Below are 12,657 nucleotides of genomic sequence, written 5' to 3'. Positions count from 1 at the left end.
AGGGGTACATGAGGCTATGAATTGTGGAGTACCAATCATACATATACCAGTGTGACCGGGGACCCAAGGAGCCACACTGAGATTACTTAATCAGGGCAAACTGCAAAGAATGAAGCAGACGATTCCCAAAACTGGTGGTTAGTTCTAACAATTAGATTCACCAAGCCAGCAACAAAACAGCTTCTACAATACCTTACTGGTTACCCAGAAGCCAGAAATACGGTTCCCTTAAAGCAATCCAGGTTTGGGCTCCCACCCAGACAGCCAAGTCAAATATGATAAGGATTACTGAAAGTCTGGTTCATTATATTAAAAAAGTTCTACCAATCCTAAAGGATCAGACACATTACCCACCAGGTCAATGAATATTTCAGATCTTACCCAAATATACACTTACAGCCAATTCTTATTAACTAAACAAAAATTTATTACAAAAGAAAATTGAGAATGTATAGGTTAAAAGATCATTATACATACAGACGAATAAAATTCTTAGGTCAGTTTCATAGTAGAGATGGTTCGCTTTAGAGTTGCAAAGAGTTCTTTCAGAATTAGTTCCACAGGTAATAGTCCAATGTCCAATATCAGGGTGATCCAGACTTGAGCTGGAGACCTCAGTCTTGTGACTCAAACTGCTTAAGCAGAGCTGAGATAACTGCATCAGGGCCCTAGAGTTCTTTTATAGATCTCTGACAGCCTCTTGACAGCAGGTATTCCTTGCGTGAATAATAGGTGACTACCATGGCTTTAAAGTAAGACTCCCTATTTCCTATGCACCACCATTAATTAGCTGAATGGATTAGCACACGGCAACTGCCCATCTCCAGCTATTTACAGGTAGTTTATTACAAACTTCAAAGAGAAATAAAGACAATGATATTGTTACACCCAAGCTTCATCAAAATGTTCATATTTCCTTTTGATCTTTGAATCAATAGAACAAAGTGACAGCCAGGAACCATCTGTTTACATGGTTAAACATCTAACAAGATATAAGTAAACACATACAGTTAGTATTACCTCTAATTCTCTAACAATACAGGTTTGTATTTCAAAGCTCTAGTCTAACATGACTTTGTTAGCTATTTATAAGGAATAGCCCTAATTACCATTTATATACTTTTCCAATACATCTTTAAAGGTTGAATTTTGGTCATGTAGCTTGTTAGTTGCTTCACCCTTTCTGGTTCAGTGTCACAACCAGTCAGTGAGTAACTAGTTAAAATTACCATGATAACCGGTTGTTTATTTTTTTTCCTCTTTTTGCAGCATCCACTTTGAATCCCACATAGTAGCAGAGGGAGAGAAGGAGAATGGGGCATGGTAGGGAAATGGTGGGAGTTCCACCCTGAATGCAAGCACATTAAAATACTAGGTTGTATTAATAACTTAATGGGCTCATGTCACAAATATAAAGGGAAGGGTAACCACCTTTCTGTATACAGTGCTATAAAATCCCTCCTGGCCAGAGGCAAAATCCTTTCACCTGTAAAGGGTTCAGAAGCTAAGGTAACCTCATTGGCACCTGACCCAAAATGACCAATGAGGGGACAAGATACTTTCAAATCTGGAGTGGGGGAAAAAGGCTTTTGTCTGTCTGTGTGATACCTTTGCCGGGAACAGAACAAGGATGCAAGTCCTCCAACTCCTGTAAAGTTAGTAAGTAATCTTGCTAGAAAATGTGTTAGGTTTTCTTTGTTTTGGCTTGTAAATTCGCTGTGCTGGAGGTAATGTGTATTCTTGTTTTTGTGTCTTTTTGTAACTTAAGGTTTTGCCTAGAGGGATTCTCTATGTTTTGAATCTGACTGCCTGTGAGATTGTCTTCCATTCTAATCTTGCAGAGTGTTTTCTTTTATCTTTGTTTTGTTCTTTGAATTAAGTTCTGTTTTTTAACAATCTGATTGGGTTTTTAGGGTACTAAGAAACCCAAGCTTGTCTGTGCTCAACTTGTTTATTCTCAAGCCTCCCCAGGAGAGGGGTGTAAGGGCTTGCGGGGGATATTTTGGGGAAATAGGAACTCCAAGTGGTCATGTCCCTGTTCTTTGTCTAAATCGCTTGGTGGTGGCAGCATACTGTTCAAGGACAAGGCAAAGTTTGTGCCTTGGGAAAGTTTTTAACCTAATCTGGTAAAAATAAGTTTAGGGAGTCTTTTATGCGGGTCCCCACATCTGTACCCTAGAGTTCAGAGAGGGGAAGAAACATTGACAGCTCATAAACCAGAAATCCCTTCCCAGCTATATATTAATAAAAACAAACATGGTGGCAGAAATGTATGAGGCTCTGGCTCTGGTGTTTGTTCTGATGCCAGTTCTGCAGTGGGCTGCTCCAAGGGTCATCCCCAAATAGGTCCTCTGAGTACAGACCCAGTATGTACTGCAGTGCACAGACTCTTTGGGTTACCAGCCTCAGCTTCAGCATAACTTCTTGTCCTTCATCCAGTGGTTGCTCTCCTCTGGTGGTGCCTGCAATGGGGGGAGGTGTTTATAAGGTTGCCATCCTTGATCAGCAGTGTCCTCTTAAAAAAAGTAGGAAGACAGGGAGTTCCCTGAGGTGCCATTAGCATCCTTGACTTTGTGGTAGTTTGTCTTCAGATGTTTGATCCACTCTCTGCATTTGTTCTGCTGTCCAGATGATCCCCAGTGCTGCCAACTATTAGGATATAGTTTTGTGGACATGATTATTTCCTGTGCTCTTTTTGAAATTGAATGTCTTGGTAGCCTCACACCAGATGTTAACCAGAATCCAGCTGTGTTCCTCTGGCCAACTAGCAGCTTATTTGATGCAGGACTTCATCTTAGTTCTGGCCATAGCTAATACACATTAGTGTTGACTGTGTTTGCTATTTCCAGTGAAACAGTCCACATGGAAACAAAGGGTTAAATGCTGATCAGCTGCACATGAACCAGGAGGTTATTTCTGGCTCCTGGGCCTTGAGTGTGAAGTTATGGAACTGAAGGACTAGGAAGTACAATTCCAGGAGATTGTGGGATAAAGTTGGTGGATTCTACACCCTTGAGTCTGGCCACCTGGACTTGAGCTGTGGCCATACTGCAAAATGCCTGGGCTATGACTCATGTCATAGCAGGACTTGGACTCTGACCAACCCTCTAGCAGGATCTTTGGGTCCAAGTAAAGTGAGGTTCCTGGTCCAAGTCAGACTAATTTCTGTGTGGATGGAAGGGGGCCTTGGGATTGACCCTAAGTCTGGGCTTGTGCTGTGTAGACATATCCTTATGGGCCAGACACAGCTACCTTTGATCTCAATGAGTAGCACCTTACTCTCTGACTTCAGTGGGACTATTCATAAGGTATGTCTACACTTCAAGCTAGATGATGTAATTCCTAGTTCAAGGAGACATATTTGTGCTATCTTTCATCAAGCTAGTGTGCTAAAAATTAAGTGTAGCCATGGCAGCATGAGTGGTGGAAGGGACTAGCCGCCCTGAGTATATACCTATCACCTTGGATGGGATCGTTCTCAGGGCAACTAGCCCCTCCCACCACTTGTGCTGCCATGGCTATACTTTATTTTTAGTGCATTGGCTCAGTCAGAGTTCGTGTGGGTATGTCTCCAAGATGGAAATTATATATGACTTGCAGATGACTGGAGGCTAGCTAAAGTAAGGTCAATTTTTAAGAAAGGCTCCAGAGCTGATCTAGGCAATTACAGGCTGGTAAGCCTAACTTCAGTACAGTAACTCCTCACTTAATGTTGTAGTTATGTTCCTGAAAAATGTGACTTTAAGTGAAACAATGTTAAGTGAATCCAATTTCCCCATAAGAATTAATGGGAGGGTTAGGTTCACGAGAAATTTTTTTCACCAGACAAAAAACTATATATGTATAGTGTATAAGTTAACTTATACACAGTATAAGTTTTAAACAAACAATTTAATATTGTACACAGCAATGATGATTGTGAAGCCTGGTTGAGGTGGTGAAGTCAGAGGGTGGAAGAGGGTGAGATATTTCCCAGGGAATGCCTTACTGCTAAATGATGATCTAGCATTCGGCTGAGCCTTCAAGGGTTAACACATTGTTGTTAATGTAGCTTCACACTCTACAAGACAGCACGAATGGAGGGAAGGGAGACAGCATGGCACACAGAGACAGAAACACACACCGTGTGTGTGTGAGAGAGACGCACATTGCCCCTTTAAGTATGCTGACCCCACTGTAAGTACACTGCCTTTTTAAGTAGATCAGCAAGTTGAGACAGCAGCTGTGGCCAGCAAGCTCTCTCCATCCTGAGCCCTGCCGTGTCCCCACCGTGCTCTATATGGAGAAGGGCTAAGCAGGGGGCAGGAGTAAAGGGGAGGGGGATACCCTGACATTAGTTCCCTTCTTCTCTCCCCCGGCCCCCGCACAGAAAGCAGGAGGCTCCAGGGAGCAACTCCAAGGCAGAGGGCAGGGCAGTGGTGGGAGGGACAGCTGAACTGCTGGCAATTGGTAGCCTGCTGGGCGGCTACCACACAGGGAACTTAGGGGGGCTGGGGTCCACCCTGGTTCCAAGCCCCCACCAGCTAGCTCCAATGGGCTGCTTTTCCTGCAAGCAGTGGACAAAGCAGGCAGCTGCCAAACAATGTTATAAGGGAGCATCGTGCAACTTTAAATGAGCATGTTCCCTAATTGATCAGCAACAAAATAAGGTTAACTGGGAGGTTGTTAAGTGAGGAGTTACTGTATCAGGTAAATTGGTTGAAACTATAGGAAACAGAAGAATTATCAGACACTTAGATGAACACAATATGTTGGGGAAGAGTCAACACGGCTTTTGTAAATGGAAATCATGTCTCACCAATCTATTAGAATTCTTTGAGGGGTCAACAAACATTTTGACAAAGGAGAGCTGGTGGATATAGTGTACTTCGACTTTCAGAAAGCCTTTGAAAAGGTCCTTCACTAAAGGTTCTTAGGCAAAGTAAGCAGTTATGGGATAAGAGGAAAAGTCCTCTCATGGCTCAGTAACTGGTTAAAATATAGGAGATGAAGACCAGGAGTAAATGGTCAGTTTTCACAATGGAGAGAGGTAAGTAGCAGGGACCCCCAAGGACCAGAGCTGTTCAGCATAGTCATAAATGATCTGGGAAAAGGGGTTAACAGTGAGATCGCAAAGTCTGTAGATAATACAAAATTACACAAAATAGTTAAGTCCAAAACTGACTGTGAAGAGTCATAAAGGAATCTCACAAAACCAGGTGACTGGGCAGCAAAACTGCAAGTTAGGTGTTGATAAATGCAAAATAATGCACTTTGCAAAACATAATCCCATCTATATATACAAAATGATGGGGTGTATTTTAGCTGTTACCACTCAAGAAAGAACTCTTTGAGTCATTGTGGATAGTTCTTAGATACCATCCACTCAACGTGCAGCAGCCAAAAAAGCTAACAGAATGTTAGGAAGGGGATAGATAAGAAAGAAAATATCATAATGCCATTATGTAAATCCATTGGACACCCACACACTGAACACTGTGTGGAGTTCTGGTCGCCCCATCTCGGAAAAGATATATTAGAATTTGAAAACGTATAGAGAAGGGCAATGAAAATGATTAGGGGTATGGAACAACTTGCATATGAAAGACTGAGACTGTTTAGTTTAGAAAAGAGATTACAAAGGGAGGATATAGAGATATAGAAGTCTATAAAATCATGAATAGTGTGGAGAAAGTAAGTGTTATTTACTCCTTCATATAACACATGAACCAGGCATCACCAAATGAAATCAATAGTTTGTTTTAAACCCGGGCAGCAGGTTTAAAACATACAAAAGAAAGTACTTCTCCATACAACATATAGTCAATCTGTGGAATTGTTGCCAGAATATGTTGTGCTGGCAAAAAGTATAACTGGATTCAAAAAAGAATCAGATAAGTTCATGGAGGATGTGTTCTATCAATGGCTATTACCCAAGATGGTCATAGATGCAGCCCGGGATCTGAGTGTCCCTAAGCCCTGGTCTACACTACAAGTTTAGGTTGAATTTAGCAGCGTTAGATCGATTTAACCCTGCACCTGTCCACACGATGAAGCCATTTTTGTCGACTGAAAGGGCTCTTAACATCGATTTCTGTAATTCTCCCCAACTAGGGGATTAGCGCTAAAATTGACATCGCCGGGTCGAATTTGGGGTAGTGTGGATTCAATTTGACGGTATTGGCCTCCGGGAGCTATCCCAGAGTGCTCCATTGTGACTGCTTTGGACAGCACTTTGAACTCTGATGCACTAGCCAGGTACACAGGAAAAGCCCCGGGAACTTTTGAATTTCATTTCCTGTTTGGTCAGCGTGGCGAACTCAGCAGCACTCAGCAGCGTAGGTGACCATGCAGTCCCCTGAGAATCGTAGAGTGTAGAATGTTTCTACGCTCCCCCATCATCTCCGTCCCTGAGGTTATTGCAGATTAGAAGGCAAAAAAAAACCACACTTGCGATGACATGTTTTCCAAGCTCATGCAGTCCTCCCGCACTGATAGGGCACAGCTTAATGCATGGAGGCATTCAGTGGCAGAGGCCAGGAAAGAATTGCTGTGTTTGCTTAACAGCAAAAGTATCATGCCTCGCTAGCGATCCTGCCCGAGCCAGGTCGCTGTGTCACATGCACTCCGCACTGTCTCAGCCTTGGGCGGGGGCATGACTGCTTTGTGAGCAGGAAGGCCATAGATATAGACATTGCATTAGGTAGCTTCTGTAGCTAGAGAAAACATTCCTGTGCATTTGGCAAAGTCTGTGGCAAGAAAAGAGAAGCCCCATTCAAGTTGGGTTTCCGTAGTGTAGTGGTTATCACGTTTGCCTAACACGTGAAAGGGCCCTGGTTTGAAACAGGTCACTGTTTCTTTTTCTGACTCTCCTCCTGCATTTTTAGTCTTAGAACAGACCATGCTGTGAAATGTTACTTTGAATTATATCAATTATGAGTTAAATAATATGGAAGCTTTCTCTAAGTCAGTAGTTCCCAAACTTGTTCTGCCGCTTGTGCAGGGAAAGCCCCTGGCGGGCTGCACCAGTTTGTTTACCTGCCGCGTCCACAAATTCGGCCGATCGCGGCTCCCAGTGGCTGTGGTTCGCTGCTCCAGGCCAATGGGAGCTGCTGGAAGCAGCGGCCAGTACGTCCCTAGGCCCGCGTCGCTTCCAGCAGCTCCCATTGGCCTGGAGCAGTGAACCGCTGCCACTGGGAGCAGCGATTGGCCGAACCTGCAGACACGGCAGGTAAACAAACCGGCTGGGCCCTCCAGGGGCTTTCCCTGCACAAGCAGAGGAACAAGTTTTGGAACCACTGCTCTAAGTTACAGTCCCGGGTTCCTTACCCTTTCAGCTGCTCTGATAAATTAACATTTTTGTTAGGGGCAGGGGGAAATTTTCATGAAGCCGTTTATAGGGACTAAATGCTATCTGGGACTCTGAAATAATCTTAACGTGGCCTATAGAGTGCAATCCTTCATTCTAGATTTCTCATTCCACAAGTTGAACTGCTCCTTACTACTGTCCAGGCTTCATGAGCCATGGGAGCAAGGGACAGGCTGGGGTAGGTGCGACCGTGTGGTGCTGCTGGCTGGGAGAGCAGCCAGAGGCAGAAGCCTCCAGCTCACATGATATTCCAGGCATGACTGAATCTCCATGAGACAAAGCTTAAAGAAGGAATGACCTGGAGTCACTCCCATTCGGTGCTCTAAGAGGAGAATAGCCATGTCTGTCCAGGCGCCCCAGATCGACTCTCTGCCAGGAGCACCCAGGAGACGTATGCTGGCTATCAGTCCTACTGCACAGTCTGCCATGAAGGCAAGGAGCTGCTGCTGTGTAGCAATGTGGTACCGCGTCTGCCAGCAGCACCCAGGAGACGTACAGTGATGGTGAGCTGAGCGGGCTCCATGCTTGGCATGGTATGGCAAGCATGGCAGCGGGCTGAGCAGGGCTGGCGACTGGGACCCCGGCTGGCAGGAGCCAGTGGATGGAGCCCTAGACCGGCAGCGGGCTGAGCAGCTCAGCCTGCTGCCGGTCTGGGGCTCCGTCTGCTGGCCCCGCTCAGCCTGCTGCCTGCCTGGGGTTCTGATCATCCAAGGAGGCAGCGGGCTGAGCGGGGCCGGTGGACGGGACCCCAGAAAAAAGGTGCGAAATGATTGTCTGCCATTGCTTTCATGAAGGGAGGGAGGGAGGCCCGATGACATGTAACCAAAACCACGCACAACAAAGTTTTTGCCCCATCAGGCATTGAGAGCTTAACCCAGAATTCCAATGGGCAGTGGAGACTGTGGGAACTGTGGGATAGCTACCCACAGTGCACCTCTCTGTAAGTCGATGCTAGCCTTGGTAGTGAGGAGGCACTTCGCCAACTTAATGCGCTTCGTGTGGACATACTCAATCAACTGTATAAAATCAACGTCTAAAAATTAAATAAATCAAAAATAAAACTCAAATAACATTGACCTAATTTTGTAGTGTAGACAAGTCTCTGACTGCCAGAAGCTGGGACTGGATGACCTGATAATTGCCCTGTTCTCTTCATTCCCTCTGAAGTATCTGACACCAGCCACACCTGGAAGACAGGATACTGGGCTAGATGGACCACTAGCCTGACCAACTATGGTCATTCTTATGTTCGCTTAAGTTCACAGAGTAAGTTATTACTCAACACAGTAAAGTTGATAGAATCTGGCATATTTTATTTAACATCCCCTTCTGTTCAAGCCATCTGCTTGGGCCTGGTCTACAATTAAAAGTTAGGTCAACATAGCACTCTTCAGCAGAGTGAAAAAAACAACCACCCTCCCTACAAGCGACATAGCTCCCAGCATAGACATAACCTCCAGTGTGGATGCAGCTAGGTTAATGGAAGAATGCTTCCACCAAGGTAGTTGCCATTTCTCAGGGAGGTAATGTTCTTATACAAATGAAAAAGGCCCTTCCCTCATGGTAGACGGTGTCTACACTATGGATTTATACTGGCATAGCTACAGCAATGTAGCTATGCCAATATAGTCTCCATAGTGTAGCCATACGCTTAGTCTGTTTGTGTCACTGCTATATTATCTCCAGAGATTAACTGAATGAATTGTACGGAGTGCCATAGTCCTTGATGTATCCAACCCCAAACCTCTATACTCACTATAGTAGACAGCATGAATTAATATAGCCTCATACTACTGGGTTTGAATTAATTTAGTGCAATAAGCCTGAGAACTATATTGTTATAATATATTAATGTATATTGTAATTACCAACCCCACCAAAAATAACTGGTACCGTGTCCCAGGTTCAGGGTAAAGGAGCCCAGATTGGATCTCTATCCATTAATTAGAGCTGGTTTGGCAACTTCCAGGTTCTTAGGTGTTCCCAGTTCAGCCGATGTTGCAGCTGCAGTTGCTTTGACCATGGTATCAGCCTTGCCTCACTGTTTGTGTTTAATTATTTTTGACATGCTACCAGTATTTTCCTGGAGAACACAAGTGAGAGAAAGAAATGGCAATTTTTAGTAGCTTAGATCTCAGGAAAAACCAAATGGAATTTCATGGGATAAAGAATAGGCACTGCCCTAGCCAGAGTGTATTCCTCCAGTCATATATCAAAGGGCTGCTACTAACAATAGAGGTGTGATAACTAAATAAATAATAAATAAATAAAAGGTTGCAATAATCTTTTTTAATTGAAAATGTTAGGAAAGCTAAATATAGGGTTGCTAAACAGATCTCTCTATAATACACTTCTTCTCTAGCTAGAAGCAGATATACAGATAATTCTTTGTACACTGGCACACCATCAACGGTCATAGGACATACCTGGCATTATCATTCTGATATTTTTGTCCTATAACGAGGCTAATAATCAGAAGAGAAATGTCACAAAATGAATCTATTCTTCTGACAAACATTCTATCAGGGCTGGAAAATATCACCGAATTAAACTATTCCAATTACATGGATGAAGCAGTATTTTATGATCTTCCTTTGACCCTGTGAGTCTATTTAAAAGAAAGCTGTGGTATAACAGTGCCAACAGAAGACAGAATTCTGAATCACTGAGCTTTCAGTGAGTATATGTACACTTCCATGATTATATATTAGAGCATGCCAACTTGCAAAGGTTCTCTGATTTACCTCACAAATAGCATTCACAATGAGTATGTTTATATTAGCTTTTGAAAACATAGACACATCAGGCAAAATTCTTGTCTTCACACTAAGAAGAATAAAATATTACAATCTACTAATGATGACAAGAATAAAAAAAATGCTAAAAGCACTCTGGGACCAGGGAATAGTATGAAATAAATCAGATACATAACTTGATTAATTTAGGATACAGTAATTAAAAGATAAAGTGCATGAATATTAGGTTAAAAAATTATTGGCATGAATTTATTAAAACACACTTCACTAGTCTGAGTGGAACAAAAGCTAATTTGCAACTGGTTGTAATGGGCTCAGCATCAAGCTTCAGTATTAGAAGAAAGTTCAAATACAGTTGGAAGGGAATGCAATACAATAAAACTTTGACTCAGGGGGCTGATTGAGATGATGAAATGCATTTCAATGAACTCTGGTGGGCAAAGTATTCTTTTATTACAGTGGGGCTTATAAACAAGGGAGGAATAGATGAAATATACAACAATAGAACAATATTGTCACAGTGACTTTCTTACTGTAGAAAAAATTCCAATGTGATAAAGATACCATAGCTGGTGTTCTAACAACAAAGGTAAAGAAACTATCTAAATTTTTATTGTTTTGTTATTTATCAGCACATCTAGGTGTGAAATCTTTGACTGCTTATTGAGAGATCCAAACAGAAACTGCTAATGTTCCATTCATATTTTCAGTCTTGTGTCTCTTCTGAATGCTGAGACCATAGAACTGACACATTCTGTGGACCTATTATTTTGAAATCTAGAGAGGCTTTGGAAGTTTGCTTTTTGCCTGCTCTGTGGGGGCCTCCTGTGGTCTGAATTAGATGGTGTCTTCTCCTCATGCTAAAAGGAAAAGGGGGGAAAGCAAGCCAACTCTGGCTTTCACCTTGTGAAATTGTCACAGCTAAACTACCACAATAAAAAAATCACCAGTCATTTGAATGGTAACATTTTGCTCCCTTTTATGATATTTGCCACCTACATATGATTAAAAAAGCCATTTTTCATTAAATGTATGGTTTCTCGCAATGTGAAATATTTTTCACCATTTTACAAAAACAAAAGATTTTTTCTTAAAACAAAATTCACTATGTTTTAATGCATGCACAACTTTTTCACAGCTTTACTCTCCCCATTCTGGTTAATTCAAATGAGTTAGGAACTGATCAGTACACAGCAGTGATCTAAACATTTCTCACCCTTCCGGTGCCTGTGTAAATAATGTAATACCCCCCTTTTACTTCTTTAGGCTTACATTCAGAATGGACAACCATGAATATTTTCAGTTTTCAGAAGCTCACTTAGGAATTGCCATGAAAGGAATTCAGGAGAGTTAAATAATGAAAGGAGAATAAGATATGGGAGCTTACTGTACTTAGAATACGTTCACAAGTCATTAAAAACCTGGTCCTATAGCATGAGTAGTACCAGGCAATGATGGTTCACATTTTATATGGTCAGCCTGTGTAGCATGGTGTGTGCTATGTTGCTTTCACACCATCACTGAGCATCATAGGTCTCCTTATTCTTCATCACATCTGTTGAGGCTATGTTACAAAAAGAGAACATGAGGACTGGAAGGAAAACACATGGACTTCACGGCAGGGACCAGTCTGACTGCCAACAAAATAAATTGCATTGCAGTAGGTAGAAACTAAGCCAATAAAAAAAATGCTAGGGATGTAACTAAGAGGAAAGAACTTGCGTTTTGTAAACAGGAATTCCAATGGCAGACAATTGCGCCAGGGGACAAACAACTACAAAAGAACAAACCTGTGCAGAATGCCAGGCACTGTAGCAAACTGGCCGAAAGTTCAGAACTCTAGTTAGTCAACAATAGGTGGTGCCTTTTCACGTGGTGTAAAAGAGAAATAAATGATGCCCATCTTGTTTCTCTGAGAAATATGGTTTGTATTATGTGTGGGTGAGTGAGCGAAAAGGTCATTCATCTCCTAGCTACAGCAGTGAGCCTTTGCAAAGGAGCAATTTCACATAGCATGTAGCAGGTTTCAGCTATAACTATGGAACTATATGTGGGAATGCAAGAAAGCAGAAGGAAGAAAGAAGTGAGGTCAGTCTACTGTCTGGTGTCTCTAGTTTCTCTTTAAGACCCTGAAAGCCCTCTCTTCTGTGTGTGGTCAGTAAACACGTCCAAGGGAACGAATGCAGGTCAACTGAATTGAATAAACATCATTAATGAGACAAATGAGACAAGGGCTGCATGCTAAATACATGACAATTAAAGGTAAGGCTTCGCAATAAAAGTAGGTATCTAGACAGTTGGTTCTTAAACTAAATGGTTTATCTGATACCTGGGAGGGATAGCTCAGTGATTTGAGCTTTGGCCTGCTAAACCCAGGGTTGTGAGTTCAATCCTTGAGGGGGCCATTTAGGGATCTGGAGCAAAAATTGGGGATTGGTCCTGCTTTGAGCAGGGGGTTGGACTAGATGATCTCCTGAGGTCCCTTCCAACTCTGTTATTCTATGATTCGACTGCCCTTCAGTGTTCCCAAATATATGCTGTTTTAATTCACTC

Source organism: Lepidochelys kempii, chromosome 1, assembly GCF_965140285.1.
Source record: "Lepidochelys kempii isolate rLepKem1 chromosome 1, rLepKem1.hap1, whole genome shotgun sequence".
Classification (NCBI taxonomy): Eukaryota; Metazoa; Chordata; order Testudines; family Cheloniidae; genus Lepidochelys; species Lepidochelys kempii.
The sequence above is the reverse complement of the archived record's forward strand: the minus strand, read 5'-3'. Positions refer to the sequence as shown.